At 43.5% G+C, this 24,564-nt stretch overlaps 1 pseudogene; it reads right to left on the bottom strand.

The window, feature by feature from the left end:
- The window catches only part of LOC118374731 (phosphofurin acidic cluster sorting protein 2-like), a 31,240-nt pseudogene extending 9,197 nt beyond the window's left edge, over positions 1–22,043 (bottom strand).
- Between the last annotated feature and the right edge of the window lie 2,521 nt (positions 22,044–24,564).

Genomic DNA, 24,564 nt, shown 5'->3' with positions numbered 1-24,564 from the left:
CAACTACAGGAAGTGTTTGGTTGGGTCAACAACTACAGGAAGTGTTTGGTTGGGTCAACAACTACAGGAAGTGTTTGGTTGGGTCAACAACTACAGGAAGTGTTTGGTTGGGTCAACAACTACAGGAAGTGTTTGGTTGGGTCAACAACTACAGGAAGTGTTTGGTTGGGTCAACAACTACAGGAAGTGTTTGGTTGGGTCAACAACTACAGGAAGTGTTTGGTTGGACAAGAACTACAGGAAGTGTTTGGTTGGACAATTGGCACAATTGGCCCAGCGTCGTCCGGGTAACGGGGGAGGGTTTGGAAGGCCGGGATGATCTTGTCCCATCACGCTCTAGCGACCTCCTGTGGTGGGCGGGGCGCAATTCACGCTGACAGGTGTACAGTGTTTCCTCCGGGTTAAGCGAGCAGTGTCAAAAAAGCAGTGCGGCTTGGCAGGGTTGTGTTTCGGAGGACGCTTGGCACCTCTCCCGAGTCCGAGCGGGAGTTGCAGCGACAGGACAAGACTGTATCTACCAATTAGATATCATGAAATTGGGGAGAAAAAGTGGTAAAAATGAAAAATAAAAGATTTGACAAACATTCAGTGTCAAAAAACATGCAAAAATAGAAAATCAGGAAGGGGGCAAATCCTTGTTCACAGCACTACGCCTCTTTATAGTCCACACTGTTAAAGAAAAGTTTCAAATTCAATCACGCTGCCAGATTATGAGATGTGGTAACTTTTGCATTTAACAGCACATACTTGTGCAAAACGAAAATTCCGCCCATAAGTGAGATAACTAAATGTGTGTGTGTGTGTGTATACACGTTGCCCTTACCTCTTCTGTTTGTATGTGAGCATGGCCTCAGCGATGGGGAGCTGGTGAGCTCCGTTGGCCCCGACCATATACTGGGTTACCCTGGAAACCACGTCTGGACTCTCCTGCACTGTACACCACATGACAGGATTGGTTGATTTATTGATGGCATTTATTTATTGTCGTACAAGAAGAAATTCTTTCTACAGTTTACAGGACACATAAACACGAGGACTCTGGTACTCTTCTGTTTTCGCAATAGCTATGCCTGGTCTCAGATCTGTTGGTGCAATCATATCAACTCCTTGTTCTGATCCCAGATCTGTTGGTTATATCATATCAACTCCTTGTTCTGATCCCAGATCTGTTGGTTATATCATATCAACTCCTTGTTCTGGTCTCAGATCTGTTGGTTATATCATATCAACTCCTTGTTCTGATCCCAGATCTGTTGGTTATATCATATCAACTCCTTGTTCTGGTCCCAGATCTGTTGGTTATATCATATCAACTCCTTGTTCTGATCCCAGATCTGTTGGTTATATCATATCAACTCCTTGTTCTGATCCCAGATCTGTTGGTTATATCATATCAACTCCTTGTTCTGATCCTAGATCTGTTTTGTTATATCATATCAACTCCTTGTTCTGATCCCAGATCTGTTGGTTATATCATATCAACTCCTTGTTCTGATCCTAGATCTGTTGGTTATATCATATCAACTCCTTGTTCTGATCCCAGATCTGTTGGTTATATCATATCAACTCCTTGTTCTGATCCCAGATCTGTTGGTTATATCATATCAACTCCTTGTTCTGATCCCAGATCTGTTGGTTATATCATATCAACTCCTTGTTCTGATCCCAGATCTGTTCTCATGATAGCACCAACAGATCTGGTAACCAGGCTAGCTATATACAGCGGCCTCGATACATCCGGTAGTAAACTGTTGTACTGTAGGTATGTGTGTGTGTAGTGGGTGTGTGTGTGTGTGGTGTGTGGTGTGTGTGTGTAGTGGGTTTAGTGTGTGTGTGTAGTGGGTTTAGTGTGTGTGTGTGTGTGTGTGTGTAGTGTGTGTGTGTGTGTGTGTGTGTGTGTGTGTGTGTGTGTGTGTGTGTGTGTGTGTGTGTGTGTGTGTGTGTGTGTGTGTGTGTGTGTGTGTGTGTGTGTGTGTGTGTCTGTCGTACTCATGACTGGTGCTTCTGGCTTGTAAAACAGGTCACTCCACGCAGTGTCCTGGAATAAACTGTTGTATCGATAGTCAATGGTACCCAGGTACTTGGAAACTGGGTGAGATCCTGAATAGAAACAAAGAATAGACGACACATTATTCACAATAAGAACCGTTAAGAAAAGCATGTATATAGAAATGTGTCATTTAAAACAATGTACATTTATACAGTAACTTCCAAAAACTGTAATGTCTGAATGAATTAAAACATGAATGAAAGGAAAGTATTCAGACCCTGCGTCCTTTTTCCCCATCAGCCTTATTCTAAAATGGATTACATAATTGTTTTCCTCATCATTCTACACACAATACGGCTGGGCAGCTGGGTAGCCTAGTGGTTAGAGTGTAGAGGCGGTAGGGTAGCCTAGTGGTTAGAGTGTAGAGGCGGCAGGGTAGCCTAGTGGTTAGAGTGTAGAGGCGGCAGGGTAGCCTAGTGGTTAGAGTGTAGGGGCGGCAGGGTGGCCTAGTGGTTAGAGTGTAGAGGTGGCAGGGTAGCCTAGTGGTTAGAGTGTAGAGGGCGGCAGGGTAGCCTAGTGGTTAGAGTGTAGAGGAGGTAGGGTAGCCTAGTGGTTAGAGTGTAGAGGCAGCAGGGTAGCCTAGTGGTTAGAGTGTAGAGGCAGCAGGGTAGCCTAGTGGTTAGAGTGTAGAGGCGGCTGGGTAGCCTAGTGGTTAGAGTGTAGAGGCGGCAGGGTAGCCTAGTGGTTAGAGTGTAGAGGTGGCAGGGTAGCCTAGTGGTTATAGTGTAGAGGCGGCAGGGTAGCCTAGTGGTTAGAGTGTAGGGGCGGGGGGTAGCCTAGTGGTTAGAGTGTAGGGGCGGCAGGGTAGCCTAGTGGTTAGAGCGTTGGACTAGTAACCGGAAGGTTGCAAGTTCAAATCCCCGAGCTGACAAGGTACAAATCTGTCGTTCTGCCCCTGAACAGGCAGTTAAACCACTGTTCCTAGGATGTCATTGAAAATAAGAATTTGTTCTTAACTGACTTGCCTGGTTAAATAAAGGTAAAATAAATAATAACAAAGTGAAAACAGGCTTTTTAGAAATGTTTATTAAAATAAAAAATAGAAATACCTTATATACATAAGTATTCAAACCCAATTTAAATCAATTTTAGAATAAGGCTGTACCTAACCTAATATTAATGTGGGGAAAAAAAGTAAAAGGGGTTCTGAATAACTTTATGAAAGGCCCCCCGAAAAACTCACTAAGTGGTATGATGAGGAACCTCATGTAACCCAGCCAATCAGGAGTCTTGTAAGAGGTGGTCTACAAACAGCCTGAGGACTGCACCGAGGTAGTGCTGGGCTCCAGCCACAGCTATCTTTATGGGGATGGGTGTCTGGCTGTACAGTTACAGCTACGAGACACAACAGGAACACACAAGAGGATAATGGCAATAAGACACAACAGGAACACACAAGAGGATAATGGCAATAAGACACAAGGGGAACACACAGAGGATAATGGCAATAAGACACAACAGGAATACACAAGAGGATAATGGCAATAAGACACAACAGGAACACACAAGAGGATAATGGCAATAAGACACAACAGGAACACACAAGAGGATAATGGCAATAAGACACAAGAGGATAATGGCAATAAGACACAACATGAACACACAAGAGAATAATGGCAATAAGACACAACAGGAACACACAAGAGGATAATGGCAATAAGACACAACAGGAACACACAAGAGGATAATGGCAATAAGACACAACAGGAACACACAAGAGGATAATGGCAATAAGACTGAGACACACAAGAGGATAATGGCAATAAGACACAACAGGAACACACAAGAGGATAATGGCAATAGAACAACAGGAACACAAGAGGATAATGGCATGAAGACACAACAGGAACACACAAGAGGATAATGGCAATAAGACACAATAGGAACACACAAGAGGATAATGGCAATAAGACACAATAGGAACACACAAGAGGATAATGGCAATAGACACAACAGGAACACACAAGAGGTAATGGCAATAAGACACAACAGAAACACACAAGAGGATAATGTAGCAATAAGACACAAGAGGATAATGACAATAAGACACAACAGGAACACACAAGAGGGGAACATGACAATAAGACACAAGGAACACACAAGAGGATAATGGCAATAAGACGCAAGAGGATAATGACAATAAGACACAACAGGAACACACAAGAGGATAATGGCAATAAGACACAACAGGAACACACAAGAGGATAATGGCAATAAGACACAAGAGGATAATGGCAATAAGACACAACAGGAACACACAAGAGGATAATGGCAATAAGACACAACAGGAACACACAATAGGATAATGGCAATAAGACACAACAGGAATACACAAGAGGGTAATGGCAATAAGACACAACAGGAACACACAAGAGGACAATGACAATAAGACACAACAGGAACACACAAGAGGATAATGGCAATAAGACAACAGGAACACACAAGAGGATAATGACAATAAGACACAGCAGGAACACACAAGAGGATAATGGCAATAAGACACAACAGGAACACACAAGAGGATAATGGCAATAAGACACAACAGGAACACACAAGAGGATAATGGCAATAAGACACAACAGAAACACACAAGAGGATCATGACAATAAGACACAACAGAAACACACAAGAGGATAATGGCAATAAGACACGACAGAAACACACAAGAGGATAATGGCAATAAGACACACCAGAAACACACAAGAGGATCATGGCAATAAGACACAACAGGAACACACAAGAGGATAATGACAATAAGACACAACAGGAACACACAAGAGGATAATGGAAATAAGACACAACAGGAACACACAAGAGGATAATGGCAATAAGACACAACAGGAACACACAATAGGATAATGGCAATAAGACAACAGGAACACACAAGAGGATAATGACAATAAGACACAGCAGGAACACACAAGAGGATAATGGCAATAAGACACAACAGGAACACACAATAGGATAATGACAATAAGACACAACAGAAACACACAAGAGGATAATGGCAATAAGACACACCAGAAACACACAAGAGGATAATGGCAATAAGACACAACAGGAACACACAAGAGGATAATGGCAATAAGACACAACAGAAACACACAAGAGGATCATGACAATAAGCCTAGTGTACTACAATGACTGAAGAGAAAGAGAGGGATGGGTGTGAGGCTTACAATCTCTGTATGCGTGAGACGATGGTGTTGAAAAGCGCCTGGATGTCTGCTGTAGTACAGGTACACACCACCGGGAGCTGGTTCTGGAGAACACTTGACAGATACTGAGAAAAAAAAAAACAGATGGGGGATTATTATTTTTAAAAGTTTTTATTAGGATCCGTTAGTCGACGGCCAAATGGTGAAAGCTTGTCTTACTGGGGTCCGACACATAACGGAGAAGACATTGACATTGACAAGAGAACGGAAAGACATTGACAAGAGAACGGAGAAGACATTGACAAGAGAACGGAGAAGACATTGACAAGAGAGCGGAGAAGACATTGACAAGAGAAGCGGAGAAGACATTGACAAGAGAACAGAGAGACATTGACAGTCAAAATATTTTACAATTTATACACGTTTAAAAACATTGACATGTAGTGTGTGTGTGTGCATCTTATCAGTTACGCATACATGTCAGCACACACTCACAACATGTAGGTCACATAGAGGAGAGGTGTTGCCTTGAATTTGTTTTGGACCTGGGGACCGGGTTGGCAGGGTAGCCTAGTGGTTAGAGCGTTGGACTAGTAACCGAGATCGAATCCCCGAGCTGACAAGGTAAAAATCTGTCGTTCTGCCCCTGAACAAGGCAGTTAACCCACTGAAAATAAGAATTTGTTCTTAACTGACTTGCCTAGTGAAATAAAGGTTAAAAAAATAAAAAATGTAAAGACCCCCTCGTGGCATGTCTGGTGGGGTAAGTGTGTGTCAGTGCTGTGTGTAAATTGACGACGCAAGCAATTTAGAATTTCCAACACATTGTTTCTTATTTTAAAAAAGGAGAAGAGATGCAGTCAGCCTTTCCTCAACTCTTAGCCAAGAGAGACTGACATGTTTTGTATTAATATATGGTTGAATCATCAGCACACATGGACACACATGCTTTGGTTAATACCAGTGGCGGGTCATTGGCAAAAATAGAAAAAGAGTAGAGGGCCTAGAGAGCTGCCCTGCGGTACACCTCACTTTACATGTTTGACACACATTTTCTCAACAACAGTTTATCTTCAATAATATCTTTGGTCAATAATGTCAAAGGCTGCACTGAAATCTAAAAGTACAGCTCACACAACCTTATTATTATCCAATTTCTTTCAACCAATCAGCAGTCATTTGTGTCAGTGCAGTACATATTGAGTGCCCTTCTCTATAAGCATGCTGTTGTTAATTTGTTTACAGAGAAATAGCATTGTATTTGGTCAAACACCATTTTTTCCAGCAGCTAGAGCTGACAGCTAGCTATAGGTCTGCTGTTAGAACCAGTTAAGGCAGCTTTACCACTCTTGGGTAGAGGAATTACTTTGGCTTCCCTCCCGGGCGAGGACAAAGACTTTCCTCCTAGACTCAGATTAAAGATATGACAGATAGGAGTGGCTCTAGTATCAGCTACCATCCTCAGTAGCTTTCCATCTAAATTTGTCAATGCCAGGCGGTGTCATTATTGATCGATAACAATCATTTTTCCCACCTCTCCCATACTAACTTGACAAAATTCATAGCTTTCATTATAGTTTTTTTATGCATGAGTACGATGGCTCACTGTTAGTGGTTGGCATTTTCTGCCTGAGTTTGCCTTACTTTGTCAACAAAGTAATCACTTAAATAATTGGCAACATCAAATGGTTTTGTGATGAATAAGCCATCTGATTGGATGAAAGATGTGCAGCCGGACCACTCCTTTTGCCCCCATCTCTTTCAACCAGACAGTTGTTCAATGCCTCATCAATCCATGGAGCCTCAACAGTTCTAACGGTCCGTTTCTTAATTAACAGGTAAATGTTTATAAATAATTGGAAGGAGCAATTTCATAAATTCATCAAGTGCAGATTCTAGATGTTCCTTTATTAATCGAAACAATGTTTTTAACATCATCCACATAAGAGTCACGGCAAAATCTTTTGTATGATCTCTTAAAACACTATTTTAGGCCCAGCTGTTGGAACTTTGGCTTTCCTGGATATAGCCACTATACTGTGATTACTGCATCCAATGGGTGATGTCCCCTGACTATAAAAAAAAAATCTTTGTTGACCAAGAGTAATCTGTTCTTCGACCAATCATATGGTTGAAATGTTAAAACGTGTATTTTTCCCATATATTGACACATCGTATGTGTTTTAATCAAATCAACTATATTCACTGAGCTTGTCTGATGCTTTAAGCGCACTGTTTGATTAAATCATTAAGACACAAAATGACAAGAGGGAGTCCGACCAGCAATTGATTTGATTGAAGAGGACTGGCCACCCTCATAGCCTGGTTCCTCTCTAGGCTTCTTCCTAGGTTCTGGCCTTTCTAGGAGTTTTTCCTGTTTGGGGTTTTAGGCTGGGTTTCTGTACAGCACTTTGAGATATCAGCTGATGTAAGAAGGGCTTTATAAATTAATTTGATTTGAGCAACTGATGCTAACCACGCCACGGGATCTAAACTCAAAATGTAGATGGCGAGTAACCAAACTTCTTCAATAGACTTTCCAAAACAACAAACCAAGCTCTCCCTCGTTCCCCATTCAACAGGAAGTAACGAAGACACCCTGAAGGCATTGTTTGCAGTCAAGCGAACAGTTTGAGAAAGGGAAAATTTAAAAGAAATTGACAGAAAATATGTGGGAATGTGAGAATACGAGGGTGTGAAGAGAAGTTTAGTAATTCATAATTCTATCTGTTGTTTTTCCTTCTGGTTGTCATGGAGACAGACCAGAGAGGGGTTACTAACCTGTCACTTCCTGTATATCCCTTTCTGTCTCTTACCTGGCCCCGCCAATCAGATGTGTTGATGAGGATGATGCTGTCGGGTAGATGGGTGATCAGACACCAGGATGTGGTTCAGCTGGTCATACACAGTCTTCCTGGGGATCTGGGGAGGGGAATACACTTATAGAATAGATGAAAATAATAAAAATTATTATTGTGCATCAAATAGAAATTCATCACACACAGCCGAGATGCAGACACTGGAAGAGCCACGCCCCTGGAGCCGGTCAGCCACGCCCCCTGGAGCCGGTCAGCCACAGAGCCACGCCCCTGGAGCTGGTCAGCCACAGAGCCACGCCTGGAGCCGGTCAGCCACAGAGCCACGCCCTTGGAGCCGGTCAGCCACAGAGCCACGCCCCTGGAGCCGGTCAGCCACAGAGCCACGCCCCTGGAGTCGGTCAGCCACAGAGCCACGCCCCTGGAGCCCGGTCAGCCACAGAGCCACGCCCCTGGAGCTGGTCAGCCACAGAGCCACGCCCTGGAGCTGGTCAGCCACAGAGCCACGCCCTGAGCTAGTCAGCCACAGAGCCATGCCCCCTGGAGCCGTTCAGCCACAGAGCCACGCCCCCCTCCATTCACACTAATGGGGCATCTTGTTTTCTGCAAACAATGCCTGCAGTACCGCAGTCGGCCTTGAACTACCGTGGCTTCAATGAGAGGGGCAGTTGTTCTCCCCTGGATTCAAACCCAGAAACCATCTGATTACCGGCCCACCTTTCTAACAATGAGGCTACCGCAGAGACAGAGCTTCAGAGAATTATAGACCAGCATGCTCTACAACCCCTCTGCTTCACTGTGCTAATCTAGTAATGTTATTTATTGTGATCTAAAAAAGGCAAACGGATCCTACATCAGCACTCCTACGCTGTGATGCTTGATACATACAGCCACTGATCGGGTTTTGCTTGCAGTGTGCTCCTCCTACCTGTAGATGGCAGCGTGTCGAGCAAGTTCGTTATCCAGGCTGTTGGCTCTCTCATTCTGTGGTCTGTTGGGCTGGCGCTCCTTTAGGGAAAATTCTCCCTCTCCCTCCCTGCCAATTTAGCTTCTTGCCTGGAGAAGACACAGAACACTAAAGTGAGGACAGAAGGGAGGGAAGGGGGCTTGTTTTCTTCAGGTAGAGGAGAGCGAAAGGAAGATGATGGATTTGAATTAGGGAGTATGGAATGACACAGGTAGAGAGGTGTGACCCTAAATGAGTAGAGGGCAGGGCCGGCTCTAGGGGGATGCAGATTAGGAGTTGCCACCCAAATGATTCTGGTCTGAGTCATGTTAAACTACAAAATTCCAGGATATTAGCTCAGAAAGACAAAAGTTCTGTCTTCCCACCAAAGTTATGTCTTCCCACCAGTAAAAAAAGGGGGAAAAGAGCAATTGTTTCTTCAATTGGAAAAAAGAGAGAAGGACATGTGGTGTTTGAGCTAGAAATTATGGAAGACAAAAGGTTGGGAGGTGCGAGGGAATTCTCAAGAGCAAGGAACCTACGACATGAAGAAGGCTGTTAAAGCCAAAACGTTTGTGTATGCTACCCCGATGCCGCAAAAAAATGCTTTTTAACGTTTAAAAAAAAATGAATTAAGCCTCAGGACATCTTTAATAATCCCAGAGAGCATGGTCGGCTGGATGGAGAGATGTTGAGAGTGGACCAGTTATACTTTAATAATCCCAGAGAGCATGGTCGGCTGGACGGAGAGATGTTGAGAGTGGATTAGTGGTCCTTCTGTAGCTCAGTTGGTAGAGCATGGCGCTTGTAACGCCAGGGTAGTGGGTTCGATTCCCGACCACCCCCATACGTAGAATGTATGCACACATGACTGTAAGTCGCTTTGGATAAAAGCGTCTGCTAAATGGCATATATTATTATTATTATTATTATTATATTAATAATCCCAGAGAGCATGGTCGGCTGGACGGAGAGATGTTGAGAGTGGACCGGTCATACTTTAATAATCCCAGAGAGCATGGTCGGCTGGACGGAGAGATGTTGAGAGTGGACCGGTCATACTTTAATAATCCCAGAGAGCATGGTCGGCTGGATGGAGAGATGTTGAGAGTGGACCGGTCATACTTTAATAATCCCAGAGAGCATGGTCGGCTGGACGGAGAGATGTTGAGAGTGGACCAGTTATACTTTAATAATCCCAGAGAGCATGGTCGGCTGGATGGAGAGATGTTGAGAGTGGACCAGTTATACTTTAATAATCCCAGAGAGCATGGTCGGCTGGACGGAGATGTTGAGAGTGGACCAGTTATACTTTAATAATCCCAGAGAACATGGTCGGCTGGACGGAGAGATGTTGAGAGTGGACCAGTTATACTTTAATAATCCCAGAGAGCATGGTCGGCTGGACGGAGAGATGTTGAGAGTGGACCAGTTATACTTTAATAATCCCAGAGAACATGGTCGGCTGGACGGAGAGATGTTGAGAGTGGACCAGTTATACTTTAATAATCCCAGAGAACATGGTCGGCTGGATGGAGAGATGTTGAGAGTGGACCGGTCATACTTTAATAATCCCAGAGAGCATGGTCGGCTGGATGGAGAGATGTTGAGAGTGGACCGGTCATACTTTAATAATCCCAGAGAACATGGTCGGCTGGACGGAGAGATGTTGAGAGTGGACCGGTCATACTTTAATAATCCCAGAGAGCATGGTCGGCTGGACGGAGAGATGTTGAGAGTGGACCAGTTATACTTTAATAATCCCAGAGAGCATGGTCGGCTGGATGGAGAGATGTTGAGAGTGGACCGGTCATACTTTAATAATCCCAGAGAACATGGTCGGCTGGATGGAGAGATGTTGAGAGTGGACCAGTTATACTTTAATATACTTTAATAATCCCAGAGAGCATGGTCGGCTGGATGGAGAGATGTTGAGAGTGGACCAGTTATACTTTAATAATCCCAGAGAGCATGGTCGGCTGGACGGAGAGATGTTGAGAGTGGACCAGTCATACTTTAATATACTTTAATAATCCCAGAGAGCATGGTCGGCTGGACGGAGAGATGTTGAGAGTGGACCGGTCATATTTTAATAATCCCAGAGAGCATGGTCGGCTGGACGGAGAGATGTTGAGAGTGGACCAGTCATACTTTAATATACTTTAATAATCCCAGAGAGCATGGTCGGCTGGACGGAGAGAGATGTTGAGAGTGGACCAGTCATACTTTAATATACTTTAATAATCCCAGAGAGCATGGTCGGCTGGACGGAGAGATGTTGAGAGTGGACCAGTTATACTTTAATAATCCCAGAGCATGGTCGGCTGGACGGAGAGATGTTGAGAGTGGATTGGAGAGAAAAATAAATGCTGTCGCCACCTTTCTCTCCTACCAAGGTGCACGGACTGAAGCAAGCTGAAGGTGAGAAGATGTGTAGAGTATCTAGCAGAGGTTTGAGAGAGGAATCTGAGGCTCTTTCTCAATCCATCTTTCCTCGATTCCTTGCATCCTGTCTTCTCACCTCCTCAAAAACACACTGGATGAGAAGGTCTGAAGAGAGGGACCGTGGACCGTCTCCTCCAATACGCTTGAGAAGGAAGAGATAATATGCGAGGAATCATTGAAAGATTAACTGAAAGAGTTAGCCAGTATTTACCACCTGTTGGAAGGGATGATGAGGGACTCGGTCTTCTTCATCTTGCCAGTAGGGGGCAGTTTCTCCAGGAAGGTGTCCATGTTGTCCATCTCCAGCTCTGTAGTGGGGGTCACTGCCTCTGGTTGCTCCTCCTGCTGGGATGGAGCAAAGACAGGGATAAGACACAACGGCAGTTGGTAGTATCTAGTTTCTTTTGTCATTTACAGTGGGGCAAAAATGTATTTAGTCAGCCACCAATTGTGCAAGTTCTCCCACTTAAAAAGATGAGAGAGGCCTGTAATTTTCATCATAGGTACACTTCAACTATGACAGACAAAATGAGAAAAAAAAATACTTATTTTCCACCATAATTTGCAAATTAATTAATTAAAAAAATCCAACAATGTGATTTTCTGGATTTTTTTCCTGACCGGCTCCAGGGACGTGGCTCTGTGGCTGACCAGCTCTAGGGGCGTGGCTCTGCGGCTGATTGGCTCCAGGGGCATAGTTGAAGTGTACCTATGATGAAAATTACAGGCCTCTCATCTTTTTAAGTGGGAGAACTTGCACTTAAATTGGTGGCTGACTAAATACTTTTTTGCCCCACTGTATATAGGTTACTCTCACTAGCTAGGTTTCCATCCAATTGGTGACAGATTTTCATGAGAATATTCTACAATCTGCATGAAAACAATTTTCCCACTAGAGATCTGCTTCCATCAACAACAACAACAATTGTAGATAAAAGTGCATGATGACCTAGTGCACATAAAAATGAATTTTGCAGTAAAATTCAAATGTACCTAAAAAATAAAAAAAATATATACTTTACTGATGGTTTTGACACAATGAATGTTGTGTTATATAGCTTAACGTGTCTACTCTGATATTGATCCCTGTGTCCTCTTGCATCAGCTCGCAGATACAGCGGTATACTCTACATAATGAGATTATTATTCGACTGAAGACTGAGATCATTTTAAATTTCCCAAACGGCAGTCGAGCATCGATCTTCATGTCACCAGAATAAAACATTAAATATTTATTGGAAAGGTACATGAAGCTCATCGTACACTTTCACCACCCTGTAAAGTTTATCACAACATATCGAGTGACTCCATGTTTACTTCGATATGACGGTTATATATATATATATATCAATATTTGCACATAAAGGAGTATCCACTGCAATTTATCACATTATTCATTTTACAAACACAAAAAGAACCCACCTTGTCTAGCGTATTTTGTTTTGTCGACATTTTGGAAAGTTTGCCGACAAAATGTTCTGTTTTCATCAGGTCTGTCGTGAAATGTTTTAATGTTTTAACTACTTTACTGCCATAACAATGTTGAGTGAGATAAAAAAAAAAAACTTAAATGAGAAATACCTGACCACGACCCAGTGGCAGTTGTTTGAGATTACTTACAAGAGAAGCGTTATCTGAGACATTGTCCACCTGGAACTTGTCTCCACTGCTCTTTAGTCTTGTCTGGGTCCATCTGCAGGGAAAAGGAAGACAGGAGGATTACAATTTACGAGGGAGGTGGTATAGCAAGAACAGTATAGCTACAACACATTAGCTACAACACTATAGCTACAACTATATAGCTGCAACACATTATACAACGCTATAGCTACAACACTATAGCTACAACGCTATAGCTACAACGCTATAAGCTACAACACTATAACTACAACGCTATAGCTACAACACTATAGCTACAACACTATAGCTACAACACTATAGCTACAACACATTAGCTACAACACATTAGCTACAACACTATAGCTACAACACATTAGCTACAACACATTAGCTACAACAGTATAGCTACAACAGAATAGCTACAACACTATAGCTACAACACTATAGCTACAACACTATAGCTACAACACTATAGCTACAACACTATAATTACAACACATTAGCTACAACACTATAATTACAACAGAATAGCTACAACAGTATAAGTAACAGTATAGCTAACAGTTTAGCCAACAGTATAGCTAGCACAGTATAGCTAATAGTATAGCTAACAGCATAGCTAGCAGTATACATTTGAAATCAGAAATTTACATACACCTTAGCTAAATACATTTTAACTCTGTTTTCACAATTGCTGACATTTAATCAGAGTAAAAATCCCTGTCTTAGGTCAGTTAGGATCACCACTTGATTTTAAGAATGTGAAATGTCAGAATAACATTAGAGAGAATGATATATTTCAGCTTTTATTTCTTTCATCACATTCCCAGTGGGTCAGAAGTTTTACATACACTCAATTAGTAGTTGGTAGCGTTGCCTGTAAATTGTTTAACTTGGATCAAACGTTTTGGGTAGCCTTCCACAAGCTTCCCACAATAAGTTGGGTGAATTTTGGTCCATTCCTCTTGACAGAGCTGGTGTAACCGGAGTCAGGTTTGTAGGCCTCCTTGCTCGCACACGTTTTCAGTTCTGCCCACAAATGTTCTATAGGATTGAGGTCAGGGCTTTGTGATGGCCACTTCCAAGCTGTTTAAAGGCACAGTCAACTTAGTGTATGTTAGCTTCTGACCTACTGGAATTGTGATACTGTGAATTATAAGTGAAATCATCTGTCTGTAAACAATTAATGGAAAAATGACTTGTGTCATGCACAAAGTAGATGTCCTAACTGTCCAAAACCTATAGATTTTTAAAAAGCTATATGTGGAGTTGTTGAAAATCTAGTTTTAATGACTCCAACCTAAGTGTATGTAAACTTGCAACTTCAACTGTAGCTAGCAGTATAGCTAGCTGTATAACTAACAGTATAGCTAGCAGTATAGCTAGCAGTATAACTAACAGTATAGCTAGCAGTATAACTAACAGTATAGCTAGCAGTATAGCTAGCAGTATATAACTAACAGTATAGCTAGCTGTATAACTAACAGTATAGCTAGCAGTATAGCTAGCTGTATAACTAACAGTATAGCTAGCAGTATAGCTAGCAGTATAACTAACAGTAAAGCTAGCAGTATAACTAACAGTATAGCTAGAACAGAATAGCTAGGTTGTCTTATGGATCTCATCCAGGGTATATTATGGTCCTGGTAGGATGACAGTCTCAGCCAGGGTATATTATGGTCCTGGTAGGATGACAGTCTCATCCAGGGTATATTATGGTCCTGGGGAGGGTGACAGTCTCATCCATGGTATATTATGGTCCTGGTAGGATGACAGTCTCAGCCAGAGTATATTATAGTCCTGGTAGGATGACAGTCTCATCAGGGTATATTATGGTCCCTGGTAGGATGACAGTCTCATCCAGGGTATATTATGGTCCTGGTGGGATGACAGTCTCATCCAGGGTATATTATGGTCCTGGTAGGATGACAGTCTCAGACAGGGTATATTATGGTCCTGTGTAGGATGACAGTCTCAGACAGGGTATATTATGGTCTGGTAGGATGACAGTCTCATCCAGGGTATATTATGGTCCTGGTAGGATGACAGTCTCAGACGGGGTATATTATGGTCCTGGTAGGGTGACAGTCTCAGACAGGGTATATTATGGTCCTGGGGAGGGTGACAGTCTCATCCAGGGTATATTATGGTCCCTGGTAGGATGACAGTCTCAGACAGGGTATATTATGGTCCTGGTAGGATGACAGTCTCAGACAGGGTATATTATGGTCCTGGTAGGATGACAGTCTCAGCCAGAGTATATTATAGTCCTGGTAGGATGACAGTCTCATCAGAGTATATTATGGTCCTGGTAGGATGACAGTCTCATCCAGGGTATATTATGGTCCTGGTGGGATGACAGTCTCATCCAGGGTATATTATGGTCCTGGGGAGGGTGACAGTCTCAGACCCAGGGTATATTATGGTCCTGGGAGGTGACAGTCTCATCCAGGGTATATTATGGTCCTGGTAGGATGACAGTCTCAGACAGGGTATATTATGGTCCTGGTAGGATGACAGTCTCAGCCAGGGTATATTATGGTCCCTGGTAGGATGACAGTCTCATCCAGGGTATATTATGGTCCTGGTAGGATGACAGTCTCAGACAGGGTATATTATGGTCTGGTAGGATGACAGTCTCAGCCAGGGTATATTATGGTCCTGGTAGGATGACAGTCTCAGACAGGGTATATTATGGTCCTGGTAGGATGACAGTCTCAGACAGGGTATATTATGGTCCTGGGAGGATGACAGTCTCATCAGGGTATATTATGGTCCTGGGAGGATGACAGTCTCAGCCAGAGTATATTATAGTCCTGGTAGGATGACAGTCTCAGCCAGAGTATATTATGGTCCTGGTGGGATGACAGTCTCATCCAGGGTATATTATAGTCCTGGGAGGTGACAGTCTCATCCAGGGTATAATATGGTCCTGGGAGGGTGACAGTCTCAGACAGGGTATATTATGGTCCTGGTAGGATGACAGTCTCATCAGGGTATATGGTCCTGGTAGGATGACAGTCTCATCCAGGAGTAAATTATGGTTCTGGGAGGGTGACAGTCTCATCCAGGGTATATTATAGTCCTGGGGAGGGTGACAGTCTCATCCAGGGTATATTATGGTCCTGGGGAGGGTGACAGTCTCAGACAGGGTATATTATGGTCCTGGTAGGATGACAGTCTCATCCAGGGTATATTATGGTCCTGGTAGGATGACAGTCTCATCCAGGGTAAATTATGGTTCTGGTAGGGTGACAGTCTCAGACAGGGTATATTATGGTCCTGGGGAGGGTGACAGTCTCAGCCAGAGTATATTATGGTCCTGGTAGGATGACAGTCTCAGCCAGGGTATATTATGGTCCTGGGGAGGGTGACAGTCTCAGACAGGGTATATTATGGTCCTGGTAGGATGACAGTCTCAGCCAGGGTATATTATGGTCCTGGTAGGGTGACAGTCTCAGCCAGGGTATATTTTGGTCCTGGTAGGGTGACAGTCTCATCCAGGGTATATTATGGTCCTGGGGAGGGTGACAGTCTCAGACAGGGTATATTATGGTCCTGGGGAGGGTGACAGTCTCAGCCAGGGTATATTATGGTCCTGGTAGGATGACAGTCTCAGACAGGGTATATTATGGTCCTGGGAGGATGACAGTCTCATCCAGGGTATATTATGGTCCTGGTAGGGTGACAGTCTCAGCCAGGGTATATTATGGTCCTGGTAGGGTGACAGTCTCAGCCAGGGTATATTATGGTCCTGGGGAGGGTGACAGTCTCATCCAGGGTATATTATGGTCCTGGTAGGATGACAGTCTCATCCAGGGTATATTATGGTCCTGGTAGGATGACAGTCTCAGCCAGGGTATATTATGGTCCTGGGGAGGGTGACAGTCTCATCCAGGGTATATTATGGTCCTGGTAGGGTGACAGTCTCAGCCAGGGTATATTATGGTCCTGGGGAGGATGACAGTCTCATCCAGGGTATATTATGGTCCTGGGGAGGATGACAGTCTCATCCAGGGTATATTATGTTCCTGGTAGGATGACAGTCTCAGACAGGGTATATTATGGTCCTGGGGAGGATGACAGTCTCATCCAGGGTATATTATGGTCCTGGTAGGATGACAGTCTCATCCAGGGTATATTATAGTCCTGGTAGGATGACAGTCTCATCCAGGGTATATTATGGTCCTGGGGAGGATGACAGTCTCATCCAGGGTATATTATGGTCCTGGTAGGATGACAGTCTCATCCAGGGTATATTATGGTCCTGGTAGGATGACAGTCTCATCCAGGGTATATTATGGTCCTGGTAGGATGACAGTCTCATCCATAGTGAATGTCAGTGGTTCTCACCGGACTTGGTGGCTCTCGGTGGCTCTGGCTGTTGTGGATGCTGCCCATATCTGTCTGAGAACTGGAGAGGGAGATACCCTCAAAATATGGCCTGTGAAAGAGAAAGCACATTTGAAAAGAGTCACTGGGGTCCCTCATTGCCCTGAAATATTTCTGTAGCGTTACGAGAGTCTACCGCCATATCTCTGGGCTAAAATCACTTTAATACACAAGACGAAAGGCACATAAAAACACACACTGATAGCCCTCCTCCGACTCACTTGAGTTTAGGTTTCGGGGTGCTGAGGACACTGTCGTCATCGTCTAGTTCCGGTCCACTGTCACTAGGGTTCTCTAGGTCCAGACTCTCGAGGTCCAGATCTTCCTCTACCTCTGGAGGGGGTTCTGCCGGGTCCTGCTCAGAGTCCAACACCTGGAACATTCAGATAGACGCAGAGACACACACACACACGCACACACACACACGCACACACACACACGCAGAAAACGCAAAAAGATAGAAAGACACAGAGACAAGAAGTAAGAAAGAAACAAGAAAACAGATTTTTTATATTTGCATAAATCTACTGAGAAAATTTATGAAAAGGACCATAGCAGTTTGAAGTAAGTGATATGAAATTCTTAATGTTAAATGTTAATGTTAAAACAGTATCAGGGCTGGGTTACCTCATTTAAAACAGTATCAGGGCTGGGTTACCTCATTTAAAACAGTATCAGGGCTGGGTTACCTCATTTAAAACAGTATCAGGGTTGGGTTACCTCGTTTAAAACAGTATCAGGGTTACCTCGTTTAAAACAGTATCAGGGTTACCTCGTTTAAAACTGAGTATCAGGGTTACCTCGTTTAAAACAGTATCAGGGTTACCTCATTTAAAACAGTATCAGGGTTGGGTTACCTCATTTAAAACAGTATCAGGGTTACCTCATTTAAAACAGTATCAGGGCTGGGTTACCTCATTTAAAACAGTATCAGGGTTACCTCGTTTAAAACAGTATCAGGGTTGGGTTACCTCATTTAAAACAGTATCAGGGTTACCTCGTTTAAAACAGTATCAGGGCTGGGTTACCTCGTTTAAAACAGTATCAGGGTTACCTAATTTAAAACAGTATCAGGGCTGGGTTACCTCATTTAAAACAGTATCAGGGTTACCTCCTTTAAAACAGAGTATCAGGTTACCTCGTTTAAAACAGTATCAGGGTTGGGTTACCTCCTTTAAAACAGAGTATCAGGGGTTACCTCGTTTAAAACAGTATCAGGGTTGGGTTACCTCGTTTAAAACAGTATCAGGGTTACCTCGTTTAAAACAGTATGTCAGGGTTGGGTTACCTCGTTTAAAAACAGTATCAGGGTTGGGTTACCTCATTTAAAACAGTATCAGGGGTTGGGTTGCCTCGTTTAAAACAGTATCAGGGTTGGGTTACCTCGTTTAAAACAGTATCAGGGTTACCTCGTTTTAAAACAGTATCAGGGTTACCTCGTTTAAAACAGTATCAGGGTTACCTCGTTTAAAACAGTATCAGGGTTGGGTTACCTAATTTAAAACAGTATCAGGGTTGGGTTACCTCGTTTAAAACAGTATCAGGGTTACCTCGTTTAAAACAGAGTATCAGGGCTGGGTTACCTCGTTTAAAAACAGTATCAGGGTTATTACCTCGTTTAAAACAGTATCAGGGTTACCTCGTTTAAAACAGTATCAGGGGTTGGGTTACCTCGTTTAAAACAGTATCAGGGTTACCTAGTTTAAAACAGTATCAGGGTTGGGTTACCTCTGTTTAAAACAGTATCAGGGTTACCTCATTTAAAACAGTATCAGGGGTTGGGTTACCTCGCTTTAAAACAGTATCAGGGTTGGGTTACCTCGTTTAAAACAGTATCAGGGTTGGGTTACCCGTTTAAAACAGTATCAGGGTTGGGTTACCTCGTTTAAAACAGTATCAGGGCTGGGTTACCCTCGTTTAAAACAGAGTATCAGGGTTGGGTTAGATAGAGATATATTTATATCAGGGTTGGGGTCAATTCCATTTCAATTCCAGTCAATTAAGGAAGTACACTGAAATTCCAATTCTCTTCAATGCTTTTCAACGAGGGAACCTTTAGAATTGGGTTTAATTTCTGAATTGACTGGAAAATAAATGGAATTGACCCCTAACCCTGGTTAGTACAACAGCTGGACAGGTTGTTACCTCATTGACCCCAACCCTGGTTAGTACAACAGTTGGACAGGTTGTTACCTCATTGACCCCAACCCTGGTTAGTACAACAGCTAGACAGGTTGTTACCCTCATTGACCCCAACCCAGGTTAGTACAACAGCTGGACAGGTTGTTACCTCATTGACCCCAACCCTGGTTAGTACAACAGCTAGACAGGTTGTTACCTCATTGACCCCAACCCAGGTTAGTACAACAGCTGGACAGGTTGTTACCTCATTGACCCCAACCCAGGTTAGTACAACAGCTGGACAGGTTGTTACCTCATTGACCCCAACCCAGGTTAGTACAACAGCTAGACAGGTTGTTACCTCATTGACCCCAACGCAGGTTAGTACAACAGCTGGACAGGTTGTTACCTCATTGACCCCAACCCAGGTTAGTACAACAGCTGGACAGGTTGTTACCTCATTGACCCCAACCCTGGTTAGTACAACAGCTAGACAGGTTGTTAACTCATTGACCCCAACCCTGGTTAGTACAACAGCTGGACAGGTTGTTACCTCATTGACCCCAACCCAGGTTAGTACAACAGCTGGACAGGTTGTTACCTCATTGACCCCAACCCTGGTTAGTACAACAGCTAGACAGGTTGTTACCTCATTGACCCCAACCCAGGTTAGTACAACAGCTGGACAGGTTGTTACCTCATTGACCCCAACCCAGGTTAGTACAACAGCTAGACAGGTTGTTACCTCATTGACCCCAACCCAGGTTAGTACAACAGCTAGACAGGTTGTTACCTCATTGACCCCAACCCTGGTTAGTACAACAGCTAGACAGGTGTTACCTCATTGACCCCAACCCTGGTTAGTACAACAGCTGGACAGGTTGTTACCTCATTGACCCCAACCCAGGTTAGTACAACAGCTAGACATGTTGTTACCTCATTGACCCCAACCCTGGTTAGTACAACAGCTAGACAGGTTGTTAACTCATTGACCCCAACCCTGGTTAGTACAACAGCTGGACATGTTGTTACCTCATTGACCCCAACCCTGGTTAGTACAACAGCTAGACAGGTTGTTAACTCATTGACCCCAACCCTGGTTAGTACAACAGCTGGACAGGTTGTTACCTCATTGACCCCAACCCTGGTTAGTACAACAGCTGGACAGGTTGTTACCTCATTGACCCCAACCCTGGTTAGTACAACAGCTGGACAGTTTGTTACCTCGTCTGAGACTCGGAACCTCTGATCAGGGCCACCAGTCTCTGTTTAAAGTTCTGCTGCTAAAAGAGACACAGAAACAACCACTCATCAAAACAGACAGACCCATCACAAAGACCCAGCCTGGGTCTGTTTACACGTGGAATAATAGCACACACACACACACAGACTGGTACCCAGGCTAACAACAGCCGGGAGAGTAATCAGTTGCCTCTAAAGGATTTCCAACAACAAATATGTCGCTTTTTGGGGGGGGGGGTGAACCGAACTAAATTAACATAGAAATGTCAGTTATAGATCTGTCATTCTCATTGAAAGGATGTCTGAAAAGGCATGTGCTCTATTTCTATGTGTCCTGTCCTTAAGTTATTTTATTTTTATTAAAACAATTTAACAGCTTTCAAACAGCTGAAAATATGACATTTTTGGGAATATTGCAAATACATTTTCGCAGCGGATTAGATGGTACAATGATTCACAACCAGGCAATGGGCAGAAATATGTCTGTATATGTCTGTATAAAATACAGAAATATGTCCGTATAAAACCCCTGAAGGAAGTGGGACCATGTTAAATAAAGGTGAAATAAAAAACCATGGCAACGCTGCCGCTTGACCAGCAGGGAGCATCTTAGGGCAGAAAAAACAACAACCAAACAAAGAAACTCGCTGGGGTATTGTGATGTCATTCTGGGGTATTGTGATGTCATTCTGGGGTATTGTGATGTCATTCTGGGGTATTGTGATGTCATATGTCATTCTGGGGTATTGTGATGTCATTCTGGGGTATTGTGATATTCTGGGGTATTGTGATGTCATTCTGGGGTATTGTGATGTCATTCTGGGGTATTGTGATGTCATTCTGGGGTATTGTGATGTCATTCTGGGGTATTGTGATGTCATTCTGGGGTATTGTGATGTCATTCTGGGATATTGTGATGTCATTCTGGGGTATTGTGTGTAGATGAGGGAAATAAAATGATTTAATCCAGTTTAGAATTGTGAATTACCACCGAACGCTTCTTGTTTTTTAGCAGGAAACAAATCTCAAACTAAAACATTGTATCTAATCTTATTTCCAATAAAAATGAAGATAAGGCTTATTCATAAACCTTAGCTTGATGAGAATGCAACACAAAAAAAGGATGACTTCGCTACCATCTCTTACCCTGGTAATTGAGGCAGTCCTCACGATAGACCTCCTGTGCTTCTTTGGTTTCCTCACATCATACTCATCATCCTCAAGGTCCTGGGGATAAACATGTAAACAGTATACTGGGTTAAACACAGGGCAGGTTGTCAAACACATACAGTCGTGGCCAAAAGTTTTTGAGAATGACACAAATATTAATTTCCACAAAGTTTGCTGCTTCAGTGTCTTTAGATATTTTTGTCAGATGTTACTATGGAATACTGAAGTATAACTACAAGCATTTCATAAGTGTCAAAGACTTTTATTGACAATTACATGAATTTGATGCAAAGAGTCAATATTTGCAGTGTTGACCCTCTTTTTCAAGACCTCTGCAATCCGTCCTGGCATGCTGTCAATTAACTTCTGGGCCACATCCTGACTGATGGCATGCTGTCAATGAACTTCTGGGCCTCATCCTGACTGATGGCATGCTGTCAATTAACTTCTGGGCCTCATCCTGACTGATGGCATGCTGTCAATAACTTCTGGGCCACATCCTGACTGATGGCAGCCCATTCTTGCATAATTAATGCTTGGAGTTTGTCAGAATTTGTGAGTTTTGTTTGTCCACCCGCCTCTTGAGGATTGACCACAAGTTCTCAATGGGATTAAGGTCTGGGAGTTTCACCATGGACCCAAAATATTGATGATTTGTTCCCATGCCACTTAGTTATCACTTTTGCCTTATGGCAAGGTGCTCCATCATGCTGGAATAGGCATTGTTCATCACCAAACTGTTCCTGGATGGTTGGGAGAAGTTGCTCGAGGATGTGTTGGTACCATTCTTTATTCATGGCTGTGTTCTTAGACAAAATTGTGAGTGAGCCCACTTTGGCTGAGAAGCAACCCCACACATGAATGGTCTCAGGATGCTTTACTGTTGGCATGACACAGGACTGATGGTAGCGCCACCTTGTCTTCTGGACAAGCTTTATTCCGGATGCCCCAAACAATCGGAAAGGGGATTCAGAGAAAACGACTTTACCCCAGTCCTCAGCAGTCCAATCCCTGTACCTTTGCAGAATATCAGTCTGTCCCTGATGTTTTTCCTGGAGAGAAGTGGCTTCTTTGCTGCCCTTGTTGACACCAGGCCATCCTCCAAAAGTCTTTGCCTCACTGTGCGTGCAGATGCACTTCACACCTGCCTGCTGCCATTCCTGAACAAGCCTGTGCTGGTGGTGCCCCGATCCTGCAGCTGAATCAACTTTAGGAGACGGTCCTGGCGCTGCTGGACTTTCTTGGGCGCCTGCAGCCTTCTTCACAACAATTTGAACCGCTCTCCTTAAAGTTCTTGATGATCCGATAAATGGCTGATTTAGGTGCAGCAATATCCTTGCCTGTGAAGCCCTTTTTGTGCAAAAGCAATGATGATGGCATGTGTTTCCTTGCAGGTAACCATGGTTGACAGAGGAAGAACAATGATTCCAAGCACCACCCTCCTTTTGAAGCTTCCAGTCTGTTATTCGAACTCAATCAGCATGACTGAGTGCTCTCCAGCCATGTCCTCATCAACACTCACACCTGTGTTAAGGAGAGAATCACTGACATGATGTCAGCTGGTTCTTTTGTGGCAGGGCTGAAATACAGTGGAAATATTTTTTGGGGATTCAGTTCATTTGCATGGCAAAGAGGGACTTTGCAAATAATTGCAATTCATCTGATCACTCTTCATACCATTCTGGAGTATATGCAAATTGCCATCATACAAACTGAGGCAGCAGTTTGTGAAAATTAATATTTGTGTCATTTCAGGGGTGTATTCACTAGGAAGTCAACAAAAGCCCACAAACAGAACCAAACAGAAGCCAACAAACAGAACCAAACAGAACCAAACAGAAGCCCACAAATAGAACCAAACAGAAGCCCACAGAGCCAAACAGAAGCCCACAGAACCAAACAGAAGCCCACAGAGCCAAACAGAAGCCCACAAAGCCAAACAGAAGCCCACAGAACCAAACAGAAGCCCACAAACAGAACCGAACAGAAGCCAACAGAACCAAACAGAAACCAACAAACAGAACCAAACAGAAGCCCACAAACAAAACCAAACAGAAGCCAACAAACAGAACCAAACAGAAGCCAACAGAACCAAACAGAAGCCAACAAACAGAACCAAACAGAAGCCAACAAACAAAACCAAACAGAAGCCAACAAACAGAACCAAACAGAAGCCAACAAAGCCAAACAGAAGCCAACAAAGCCAAACAGAAGCCAACAGAACCAAACAGAAGCCAACAGAACCAAACAGAAGCCAACAGAACCAAACAGAAGCCAACAAAACCAAACAGAAGCCAACAAAGCCAAACAGAAGCCAACAGAACCAAACAGAAGCCAACAGAACCAAACAGAAGCCAACAAAGCCAAACAGAAGCCAACAGAACCAAACAGAAGCCAACAGAACCAAACAGAAGCCAACAAAGCCAAACAGAAGCCAACAGAACCAAACAGAAGCCAACAGAACCAAACAGAAGCCAACAAAGCCAAACAGAAGCCAACAGAACCAAACAGAAGCCAACAGAACCAAACAGAAGCCAACAGAACCAAACAGAAGCCAACAGAACCAAACAGAAGCCAACAAAGCCAAACAGAAGCCAACAAAGC

This window comes from Oncorhynchus keta, unplaced genomic scaffold, assembly GCF_023373465.1.
Source record: "Oncorhynchus keta strain PuntledgeMale-10-30-2019 unplaced genomic scaffold, Oket_V2 Un_contig_16621_pilon_pilon, whole genome shotgun sequence".
NCBI classification, from domain to species: Eukaryota; Metazoa; Chordata; class Actinopteri; order Salmoniformes; family Salmonidae; genus Oncorhynchus; species Oncorhynchus keta.
Note: the sequence above shows the minus strand (reverse complement) of the source record. Positions and strands in the feature narration are given on the sequence as shown.